At 37.4% G+C, this 12,573-nt stretch overlaps 1 protein-coding gene across 1 annotated transcript in view; it reads left to right on the forward strand.

Moving 5' to 3' along the window:
* RIPK2 (receptor interacting serine/threonine kinase 2) overlaps positions 1-6,224 on the forward strand; it is a 43,016-nt gene extending 36,792 nt beyond the window's left edge. Inside the window, exons 15-17 of the transcript XR_006213214.1 lie at positions 2,058-2,163; positions 3,247-3,351; positions 4,565-6,224. The gene's annotated coding sequence lies outside the window, so the exon portion shown is untranslated. The remainder of the gene's footprint in view (positions 1-2,057; positions 2,164-3,246; positions 3,352-4,564) is intronic.
* Positions 6,225-12,573: the final 6,349 nt, after the last annotated feature.

The raw sequence follows: 12,573 nt of genomic DNA on the forward strand, positions 1-12,573 counted from the left end.
TTTGTATTTAGCTATATTCAGGTATATAAATATATGAATAATTGATACATATAAATCTTTAAAATATTAACTTATTAATATATCAAATAAAATAATGTATATATCTTTTCCTATGTATATAAGTATGTATTTTTCAAAATGGTAATTATATATATGCCATAATAAAGTTACCATTTTGAAAAACTATAATAATTTTCTTAATAAGAAAACATAAATATATATTTTAAAGCAACCTAGGAGTAAATAAGGTGAGTTTTGTTCCCATTTTATGGATCAGGAAGTGAGACTTGGGAAGACGAAGTGATTTCCCAAGGTTACCCAGGGAAGACACTCATGAAACCTCTCATTTGACAAATGCTGACTCTGGCCCGGGCATAGTGCTAAGCTTTAGCTAATCGAAGATCAATAGGCACATCCCTGTCCTTGAGGAGCCACATCCCATCTTGAGTGCAAGTCTTCAAAATCTTAGATATGTAGGAAAATTTTTAAAATGCTATAACAGACTATGGAAAAGGTACTCTAATATCAAGTCAGGAAACTTAGATTCCAATTTAACTCTAGCAGCACAGAGCCACTTGAGAAAAGTACTGAAATATACCAGCTTGCAATTTTCAGAGCCATTAAACGAGTGGCTCTCAGGTGAAATTCCTAAGGTCCTGCCAGTACCAAAAATTCAATGAACATTAAGAATTGCTACTTACAGGTCTAAAGTCAACATTCACATCATTGTGTGATGAATATAACTTTTCTTATGAGCTTGCTATTTTTGTAAAGTACCTACTTTTTAAAAACCTTCTGGTAATAGCATTGGTTTTATTTACTACTAATGTACTTGTAAGCCATGCATATTAGTGCCATCCAAAGAAGCTCCAATACCTCAAAGTAAGTCAAAACCTTCACAAAATTATTTTTCAACAAGCATATATTTGAATGCTTAGAGAGGAAAAAAATGAAAAAGAAGCATTCTTGCCTTTAAAGAGATCAGACTCGGGATAAAAGCAGAAAACCAAAACCAGAGCAATTATCCAAAATGTACAAAGCATGGAGCCTGATGCAGGGCTTGATCTCACAGCCCTGAGATCATGACCTGAGCCAAAATCAAGGTTGGAGGCTCAACTGACTGAGCCACTCAGGCGCCCCTCAACATACTTTTTAAAGGATATGACTGCGTTCATATATGTAGCACTGTATTGGACATAGCACACTATAGCAGAGAGTGAACTTTATTATTTTATTCACGTAGGTATATATGTGTGTATTTTATTATGTTTGTGTGTAAGACCCCTGATACAGAGCTCACAAGGCTAAAATCTAGGTGTAGGCAAAGCTGCATTCCTTTTTAGACTCTAGGAGTGAATCTATTTCCTGGCTCATATAGGTTATTGCCAGAATTCTGTTCCTTGCAGTTGTAAGTCTGAGGTCCCCATTTTATGCCATTGTCTTCTGAGAGTTGTTCCCAGCTTCTAAGGGCTGCCTACACTTCTTGGCTCATGGTCCACTTCCATGTTCAAAGCCAACAAGGACAAGGAGAACCTCTCTGTAAATTTCAGCCTCTCCTGCCCCTCTTCCAAATGATACAAGGTGATCTCATCAAGTCTGACTGGCACCCTTAATTCCATCTGTAACCTTAATTTCCTTTTGCCACCTATGCAGCATATTCACAGGCATGACACTGGGTTTAGACTGAGGGGGACAAAATCTTTCTTCCACACTGTTAATGCCTCAGCATATCTTCCTTTGTCACCTAGCAAAAGTTTAAGGGAAGATATTTTCTCTGATGGGAAGCTATAAATATGCTTGTAGGAAAGAGAATATAATTGACGTTTTTAAAACAGATCATACCAGATTATTTATTTCAGGATGACAGTTTCTTAATGAATTAAAGAGAAAGTGAGAGAAAAGATGTCTTGGAGAAAGTGCTCTAAACTGTGAGGAGAGTCATCACCTTTGCCCACAGGAAAATCTTCCATTTGGATGCAATGCTTATATTCTTGGGTTCTTTTCAAATGTTCAAACAGTAAAATGTCCTTTTGTTTTTCTTCTTTGGACTCTACCAGTGTCCGTTTCTGTATCCATGCCCGTTGTGACCATCCTTTATTTGCTGACCAATGTGGCTTACAATGTCATCTTACATATGTCTTCTTTCCCGAAGCTGTTGCTGTGGTAAGTTTGAAATGATCCACTGCTCCTTGCCTCCATTGAGAATTTTTTCATAAGAGGAAAATATGGGCAATTTGTACCTCTCTGTGTTAGATTGGTTGTTGGGAAAAAATGAGGAAAATAATAACATGGGAGCACTGTGAGAATTAAATGAGCTAATACATGCACGTCTTACCACAAAGTGTGGCACAGGAATAAAGGTTCACTGTCTTCTATTCTTGTTGTTGCACTAACTCCAGATCAGGATGAGACACCCATTAATGTCACAATTATCCACTAAGGACCACATTATGCATACCAGGCAGCATCAGGAGGGGTGGTTCTGTTTCCCTGTGGAAACTTAGAATGGACCCACAAAAACAGGCATAGGATTTCCTCATCAAATCTGCTTACAGCCAAGGTAGTCACCAGAGTTGAAATGAATTTTCCAGCCATGTTTACATTACTGTATTGGTGACATGTGTGGTTTTCAAAGGGCCTGAGTTAAATTATCTACTTTCCTGCCCAAAGACTAAGACTGCATTTATAACAAATTCATATGAGGCGATTGGTTGATAAGACTTGGGTGAGGAATTGATTGTGTCCACAATATCCTAATATACAGTCTTGTTTAGCTATTTTTCTTTTCTAACCTTTTATTTCCACCTTTGGAAAAACTCCAGATTATATACCCCTAGATCTGATTCCCAAACTGCCACATTTTTATAAATAGATATTCTAATTTCCTATGAAATCAAGAAAAAAAGAAGGAAGAAAAATATTGGGAGGCTTCACATGAGAGTAGTGTTGGCCTAGTATGAACTTATAATTCAGTGTTAGTTAGTTGAGGGGAACTCAACCTAGAGACATAGTTGCAAACGTGTGATATAGGTATTATTTATCTTTTACATTTTAATTGACTGACTTACAGTTCATTGATACTTCTCGACACAAACCATAGGGATCATCAGTCTCTTAATTAGTATTGAGTCCATTTCATTCCAAATTTCTGTATCCTGAGGTTAGTGCTAAAAATAAACCAGATTCCCAATATTGAGTTTTCTTTTCACTAATAACTTTCTTTTCTTATTCCCTCCCTGCCCCCAGACATTTGGTAATAAGGTCCAAAGCCATGTTCAGGGACTAATTCCTATTACAGTGGCCATGGCTTGTGTCAGTGAACTGAACTCAATCAGTCATTACAGCATCCAGGTAAGAAAATCAAATGTGCTGTAGGTTATTTGTGTTTTCAAAGCTCAGCTAAGGGAAATCAATCACTGCTTATGTTTAATGTCACTAATGAACAACAGCCAAGCATTTTGATCACCTCTTGGTCTTGCTTTTACCATCAACCTATTTCAGGGACTTCAAATGCTAAACTAGAGATTCTGTTTGGTCATGTTTGTCTTTTTCACCAGTCAGTGCATAAATGCAGCCCATTTTAAATAGACTCTAAAAAAGAGTCAATCTTTTCCGGGATGTGGGAAAGCAGGGTTTGCATGAAAACTGTTTAGTAACATCACATACTGCAAATAGTTGTTTGTCAGGGATAATTGCAAAGCAAAGTACAAATGTGGAAATGTGCTGAGTGCATGAATCCAAAGGGAGAAGAGCCAACTGATGAACACAGCAAAACAGGCTGTGAAAAATCAATGCTAATACACACCCGCTCACCTAGTGTACTTAAAATCAGATCCCTCGGTTGGCCACCTTAGCCCTACAGCTGGCTAGCATCATGATGGGCCATCAGAAAACTGCTCAACAAAGCAATTGTAAAGAGAGGAGAGATTACAGTATAGGTGTGCTGGAAGGAGATTTGGGGAAGATGTTTCTAGTTTGGGATGGGGTGTAGTAAAGATGGAGCAGTTCCCACCTATTTTTATTGAAATGATAATAACAAATCAGTTTTGCTAATCTTGTTTCATTTGTGTTAACAAACCTGCGAAATTGTTGCTAAAGATAGTATCATTATGAGTTGAGTAAACCAGCTCATTCAGTGTGACCTAACGGATTTATCCAAGGTCATATCAGTAAACAGCAGAGCTGGGGACTCACATCTTCTGACTCCAGTCCCTACGGCTTTTCCACCTCACCATGCCTCCCCTTGCTATTAATGGCTGAGTTCTGCTTCCATCCAGTGAAAGACAGGATTTGGCTCCCATTTTCATTTTCTCTCGGTTGTGTTATTTAGTGGTTGCACAAAACCTCAGTGGCAGCACTTAGTCCTATCTGCTCTTTTCTCATCCTTTTCCTTACTCGTAATAAGCAACTAAACAAAATGAGAAGTACAAGGGGATTTCCAGTTCTACTATCTGGTTCCTGTGTGGCCTTTGATTTTTCTGGAGTAATCAGAAAAAAAAAAAGTACCTCATTATGTGTGCCATCTGAATTTCTTTCTTTTTCTTGCCCAAAATATTTACAATAGAAATGCCAATTGCCATGTTTGCAGAGCATCTAACTGATGGCAGCCAAAGCCTCTCATTCTTCACACACAGTTTTCAGGCTCCTTTATGTGGGCCCAAAGGAAGGGCACCTTCCCTTTGGTTTAAGCATGATCCCTGTGGAATGATTCACACTGGTCCTTGCTCTTCTCTCCAAAGTAAGTGAATCCAATGTACATCTTACAGAAACTGTTATTGTCAAGAATTCCTCACTTGTCCCACTCATTTTCTATATACATTTACTGGAGAATATTCAGCTCTCCGCCCAGCTATAAAATAAGGAATGCAAGGGCCTATGTCTTGCTGAGTCCCGAGGGAGAACAGCATCTTAAAGCGTCTTATTCTATGAGGGAACTAAGACCCTGGGCCAAAGACTGAGCAGGGGTAAACAAGATGTAGATTCTAAAGATAGGAAGGCTCCCAGGAAGAGTAAGTAATGCTTTCGCTGAGTTGTCATGCATTGGAAATTTCCCTGTAGTCAGGGAAACAGGAAAAAAAGGGATAGTCAAAAAAGAGAGATTCTATTGGAGAAGATATTGAACATAAAACGGATAATTTGTACTTGGTTGTTCAGTGTTTCCTATGTGCTAGATAGTAGATGTCATCGCCAGATGGGTAAGTGATTGACCTGGGACAAGACATACAGCAGCCAGATGATCTTTTAGCACATCATTCCATTCTCCTATTCGAGAACCTCCAAAGGGAGGTTCTCCTTACAAACAAAGTAAAAATCCAAATTCCTTAGCGTGACCCACAGTGCCCAATATGATCAGCCCTGAGAATTTCTTCAAGCTCATCTCCTGCCACATCGACTACACTCCAGTCCCTCTGGCTTTCTTTCTATTTTACAGGACAAACCTTTGCTTCTCCTGGGCATTTGCATTTATTGTTTCCTGGCCCCCTTATCCCTCAGCTTTCAGGTCTTAGTTCAAAGGCTTTGAGAAGTCTTTCATTAGCACTCTAAGATAGAAGCCATCTATCCCCAACCCACCACATGACTATCTTTGTCCAATCTCCCTATCTTACATATAACCTCATAGTACTGATTAAACCGAAAATGACTATTTGCTTTGTATTATCTGCTTTCTCCAACAATACTGTAAGCTCTGTGGAAACAAAGATCTTAATCTGTCTCTTAGACACTGCTCTGTTCTCAGTATCTAGAGAACTTGGCAATCATCTGTTGGATAAAGGAATGAATCACTGTCACGAGGATGAGTAAGCTGATGAGTGTTCATAATCAGGAGAAATGAGATTATTTTAAAGAGATTTCCTGGGTAGGGTTTTCTAGAGTAGAAAACTTAAAGGCTGAGTTGATAAGACATAAATAATAATCCATGAGGAACTATGTTATAAAAGGTTCTTAAGAAAGGATCTTAATTTAGCAAGCATTACTATATTCATTGTGAATATATTCATTGTGAAATCCTGGAAATATAAACCAATGAACTCAAATATCCATATAACACTAGAAATACATTCATTACGTTGGTAGAGCATGGTAGCCATGATGAATCTTCTGGTGGAAGACATCTTTCAACTCTCATCATTCCTTCTGCTACTGGTTCTATGCCAGGCTCCCCATTATAGTATTAATGAATGTAAGGAAAACACAGTCTGAAAGACCAAGGCCAATCAGAATGAGCAACATATACACTATCTGGAAATGTCTTACTACATTTCTTGATAATTTTTTAACTAGTATAACGCATTATTTATATAGTTTATTTTTAAATTTTTTATTATTTATTTATTTTTTTAACGTTTATTTACTTTTGAGAAGCAAAGAGAGGCCATCAACAGGGTAGGGGCAGAGAGAGACGGACACAGAATCTGAAGTAGGCTCCAAGCTCTGAGCTGTCAGCACAGAACCCTATGCAGGCCTGGAACCCAAAAACCATGAGATCATGACCTGAGCCGAGGTCAGATGCTTAACCGGCTGAGTCACCCAGGTGCCCTATTTCTTGTTAAAATTTTTAAATAAAATAACTTATGAGAAGCATAGACAACTTTTTTTTTCTAATATATGAAATTTATTGTCAAATTCATAGACAACTTTTGAAGACACCGTTCTTTACTCAACATGGATATAGCTAGGAATTTATTCTAAAGATAAAATTTAACAGAAATAAAAGCATATGTGTGACAATGTCAACTATATCTTTATTTGCAAGAGCAAAAACAAACCAGAGAAAATATCGATCAACTTGGTGGGGAATTATATGAATAATAAAAATAATAGCCATATAAATGATAGAAATACTTACATGACAAAATATTTAAGTGAAAATAACATAATATAAGATAGCATTAGTAGTATGATATGTTGGGTCAAACACAGATTTTTGAATATGACATCCATATTTATACATCCAAATTACAGGTAGTTACTTATGACCCATATGACCTGGGTATCTCCATTAACCTTACTAAGCTACTGTTTTCTCATTTATAAACTAAGAAATATCAGGACACCTGGGTGTCTCAGCGGGTTAAGTGTCTGACTTCAGCTCAGGTCATGATCTCATAGTTCATGGGTTCGAGCTCCATGTTGGGCTCTGTGCTGACAGCTCAGAACCTGAATCCTGCTTCAGAATCTGTGTCTCCCTCTCTCTCTCCCTTCCCCTGCTCATGCTCTGTCTAACTCTGTCTCTCAAAAATGAATAAATGTTAAAAAAAATTTTTTTTAATAAATAAATAAACTAAGAAATACCAATAGAGCAATTCTATTTCACAGGGACAATTTTTTGTTAACTAAAATTCATTTATAAAAATTTTATTGAAATGCCTCATTAAAAATATTCATGTGAAAGCCATGGACTCTGAAAAATTGTGAAATATACATTACATTGTAGACTTAACTTTTATATCTCAACACCAAAATAATTAACAGAACCTGCGACTGTGTTATGGGGTGCTTTGCAAGCCTAACTATTCAAACTTCCTGATGAATAATACATAAAAATTAAGAACTAAGACTAAGCAATATGAAATAAAGTACTAATAACAGAGCAAAGCTATGGCTTTCATTTGTTTTCTTGAACTGTTTTCTCATTTACTGTCATAAGCCATTTTTTCTTCAGAAGAGCGTATAATGAAACCTCATTCAGGTATAAGTAAGAGATGTTGAACTGTTAATAGAGATGAAAGAAGGAGATAATAAATCACAAAGAAGAGGAAAAGAAAGCAAAAAGAGTGAAAGAACATTGCTAAAGAGCACAGATGCAATGGGTTGGAGCAGTAAAGCTGGGTATAATTTTCACAGATGGCTGTGATTCCCAACAGTGGTATAGGATATCTATGAACAGCATTTAATTTTACTTGGTAGTTTCATTTCAATTCAGCAATTCTAAATCTATAAAATTTACAAAAGTTGAGATAATATGGCATGCTGTGTCTGGCTCATGATTTACACTGAAGGCTGTGACACAAAATATATCACCGCACTTACACTGTCCCTGCGTTTTAGGGGTAAGGCTGTGGCAATATCATATTTAGCCACAAAAACTAGCTAGCTTATTGGTTTCTATAACATTAGCAGCACTTGACGAATATTATAAATACTAGCAGCCGTTTTTATCACCTCTTTTGTAAGTTTATTGGGAGATTTATACTCTTACCTAAAGATGTTTTTGTTTATAATTGGTATTACGAATTTGAAATATTGCAGTAATACATCCCAAACTATTTCAATCCAGATAAGAGGTTAATATGCTTTTTAAATGTAAGGCACAGATGAAATGATTTTAGCTTCCCATTGTCTTCATGCTTTTTATGACCAAATGAAGTTTGGGCTAAAGATTTCAGTATTAGGGGGTTACCATAGGCAGTCAAGAGTCATGTATTCACATGACTCAGTTTTCCTGGGTTTAGGGTCATCTTAAATGTCACTCCAGTTCTGAATTTGTCACGGTGTTAGCAAAACTAAAATACCTCTTGACCCACTGCTTTTGTTTCTACCATGAGGTGAAATAGAACAGGGGAGACAATATGGAAGCAGTTGTAGGCACTCTACATGGGGAAAATAGAGCTGGTGCAGCAGAGCAAGTGCTCAAGAGAATAAACCAACTGGTAGTTCCTAATTTACGTACTCATTTATTTTTGTTTCCTTTTATCCTAGCTAAGACTCTTCTTTCCTGTAGTGTATTGCTTGTGTACCCTCTCTATGAGATACAGTCAACTCCTCAATTGGAATTGCAATTTATCTGGAATTCCTGCATATTTCTTAAGAGTATATTTATCAGCAAAAATTACCTTCAAATTTACAAAGACTATGGTAAGAAAACAAACTCAACTTTGTTTCCATTGAACTCTGTGACTTGCAATGCCAACCATGTAAATGGAATAAAAGCTTGTATGTGTAAAATGCAAGGACTTCCCTCTTTCACTCCACTCCAAAACACACTCACACCTACGTATCTGTGAGCATTTAGCAGTGTCTGGCACAAGCCATGCACTTAAAAAATATTACTCTCCCCTTCCTTTGTATAGAACTGTATACATCACCAAAAATTGGCTTAGCGAATTAATGGCTAAAGCAAAAAGCAGGGAGATAACTCAACTGTTAGAAATGTGAGCTTTGGTATCAAAACTGGTTTTGAATTCTGATTTCACCGTGTAGCAGTTCTCTGTCCTTAAGAAAACTACTCAAACTCCAATTCTCAGTTTCTTCAAACACAAAGTAAGGATAATACCACTAGGCCACAGGATGGTTGTTAAAAGTAATAAGCTATTGCATACAAAGCACTTAACACAGTACCTAGCACATAGTATTTTCTCAATTATAAAAACAAAACATTTTAAATTAAAAAAAATAGTGCATACTTACTAATCATTACAGAAATGGAAAACAGAATGCCAATGACACATTAGGATGGCCACTATATAAAAAAAAATAGAAAACAAGTTTTGACAAATATGTAGAACCTAGTAGGGAAGGTTCTCAAAAAACTAAATGTTAGAATTGCCATATGATCCAGCAATCACACCTGCGGGTATATATCTAAAAGAACTTAAAGCAGGATCCCCAAAAAATATTTATACACCCATGTTCATTGCAGCATTATTCACAATAGCCAAGAGGTGGAAGGAGCCAAATGTCCAGTGATAGGTGAATAAAGAAAATGTAGTAAATATAAATAATCAAATACTATTCAGCCTTTAGAAATTAGGAAATTCTATTACATGCCACAACATGGATGAACCTTGAGGACACCACACTAAGTGAAATAAGCCAGTCACAAATATGAGATGTCTAGGATGGTCAAAATTATGGAAGCAGAAAGTAGGAGGGTAGTTGCCAGGGACTGGGGTGGAAGGAGAGTAAAATGAGGAGTTATTCAATGGATATAGGGTGTCAGCTTTGGGAGAGAAGACCTCTAGAGATCTGTTACAATGTAAATATAGTAAAGGTACTATACACTTGAGAATGGTTAAGAATTTTACATCATGTATTTTTGCAATTAATTGTTTTAAAAAATAGGATCCCTAAAAAAAAGAGCATGTCTGTAAGGATGTGCTTTCCAGTGCTTCTCCAGTGCCAGAATAGAAAATGGGAAGGAGAAAGGAGAAACATAGTTGAAGAAAGAAAAGAATGACTTTCAGTACTATATATATGTTTGTGGCGTTCCTTCAGATTAGAGGGAGAGGAAAGGATATGTAACACTAGAAAAGGCTGATCGGAAGCAGCCTTTTCCCCTCAGTTTTGGGAATACTCAAAAGAGGACAGTGGAAATAACCCATCGTGAGTAAGCAAGTGTCTGTCAGTGTATTTGTATAAATGCTTTGCCTCAGAATTGGAAATGAGAAGTGTTGTGAGGAAGGACACACAACTTTGAAAAGGAGGGAAGGAAGCAAGCATTGCAGAAAAAGCCTGTAGTGTGGTGTAAGGATGATGAGTGTGACTCTTCTTTCCACCACTTGCTTCTCCTCCCTGGGAATGACCTTATTCATTACTAGAAATGGGGATGATCGTGTTTTCCTAAGAAGTATTGTGAGAGTTAACTCAGGATATTGTGCCTGAAACATTCTTTTTTTTTTCTTTTTTTTTTTTTTAATCCCATGAAACAATATACATTTTGCTTGTGTTTATTACAGGTAATCAAACCCTGGTTAACAACCAGAACAGGGAGGGGCACCTGGGTGGCTTAGTAGGTTAAGCATCCTGTTTCATCTCAGGTCAGTTAAGCATCGGACTTCGGCTCAGGTCATGATCTCACGGTTGGTAGGTTTGAGCCCTGTGTTTGGCTCTGTGCTGACAGCTTAGAGCCTTGAACCTGCTTCGGATTCTTTGTCTTCCTCTTCTCTCTGTCCCTCCCCCCACTCTCACTCTGTCTGTCTGTCTGTCTCTCTGTCTCTCTGTTTCTCTCTCAAAAATAAATAAACATTAACAAACAGAACAGGGAAAAGCAATAAGTAATTCCACATGCTTATTCACAGGGCTAATCATTTATTATTTTTATATCTCCTATTAGTCGTGTTTATAGATGTCAATACTGATTCAGTAGGGGCATGTGGGATAATTCTTATATTCAAACTGAAAATGTGACAGCTGGCTCCTGTGCATTGCAAGCTCTTATTAAAACAAGGATGCATACCTAATTTTAAGACTATAAACTAATGATCTTAGGAAGTTCATTAACAGAAAATTACTAAGTAGCATTACAATCATAAAGTAAACAAGTTAACGAAAGTAAAGCTCTACACTAAAGTAGTTATCGCTTATTTAGAAGCTCAGTTTCATGTCACAGTGCGCGGGGTATTTTTGCCAATGTTGCCTGAATATAAACAATAATAACATTGTTCCATGGTTTCCACTTCACTGATCTACTCTTGATTTGTATCAACCGTGAACCTTTCCACATAGGTACCTCTTTGAACTTGCTCTCAACATATCCTGTTTCTGTGCAAACAGTAGGAAGAGAAAAACTTGCATGTGTATGTGAGAAGAAAGGGAAAGATGAAGAAATAAAAGGCTATCAGGAAAAGTAGAAATTTCTATGAAAATCTCCAGCACATTTTTTAAAAAACATTCTAAACAATCTTCCTGAAACATCCAACCTGAGTGTTAGCTGTTATGCAACAAATACTTTAAGATGAGGAATTTCAGGGGCACCTGGGTGGCTCAGTCAGTTGTGCATCCGACTTCAGCTTAGGTCATGATCTCATGGTTCATGGGTTCAAGCCCCAGGTCAGGCTCTGTGCTGACAGCTCAGAGCCTGGAGCCTGCTTCGGATTCTATGCCTCCCTCTCTCTTGGCCCTCCCCTGCTCGCACTCTGTCTCTCTCTCTCTCAAAAGTAAATAAACTTTAAGAAAAAGATGAGGAACTTGAACATTTAAACAGAAACAAATAACATATGCTTTGTCACATTTCCTTACTTCTCTAAGTAAACTGAGAGTATGTCATGGTCTTCAGTTAGGTTCAACATCCAAGGTGTTCTGGTTTAGAGGAATGAGCACTAGAATTAGAGTCTGAATTCTAGGCCTATCTTTGTCCAGTGATGTGACCATGGGCACTTTAACCTTAATTCACTGGCTTTACTCTTCAAAGTTGCCTAAAATTTCTACCATTAAAGATTAGGAAATACTGCATTTTACAAGAATTCATAAGTCTGAATTTATCCTCTAGAAATAAAAAAAAAAGCCTGCTTTGGACTCTCATATGAAGACATCATATGAGATGATGCCTTGGCTTGTCCAAGTGGATCAGGAAGACAGAGAAAGCCCCACTGGGAGGTGTGGAAACAAAGAACAGATACAGTCGATTGAGGCTGAGTGTCTCTATGAAAGGAGAAATATGGTGGGTTATCCTGTGTCCTTATGCTCACCTCTTTTACTCCAGGCCATGGCTGACTGAGATCTGGAAGTGACATAGACTAAAGAGAGGTTGTTAAACGACGGCAGGAGAACAGTTGCTCAAAGGTGTCACCAGGAAGCAAGGAGAGAGACATTTCCCTGGTACTTTTCAGTGATGTTCAGGAGTGAGGATTATAT

This window comes from Panthera tigris, chromosome F2 (genome assembly GCF_018350195.1).
Source record: "Panthera tigris isolate Pti1 chromosome F2, P.tigris_Pti1_mat1.1, whole genome shotgun sequence".
NCBI lineage: Eukaryota > Metazoa > Chordata > Mammalia > Carnivora > Felidae > Panthera > Panthera tigris.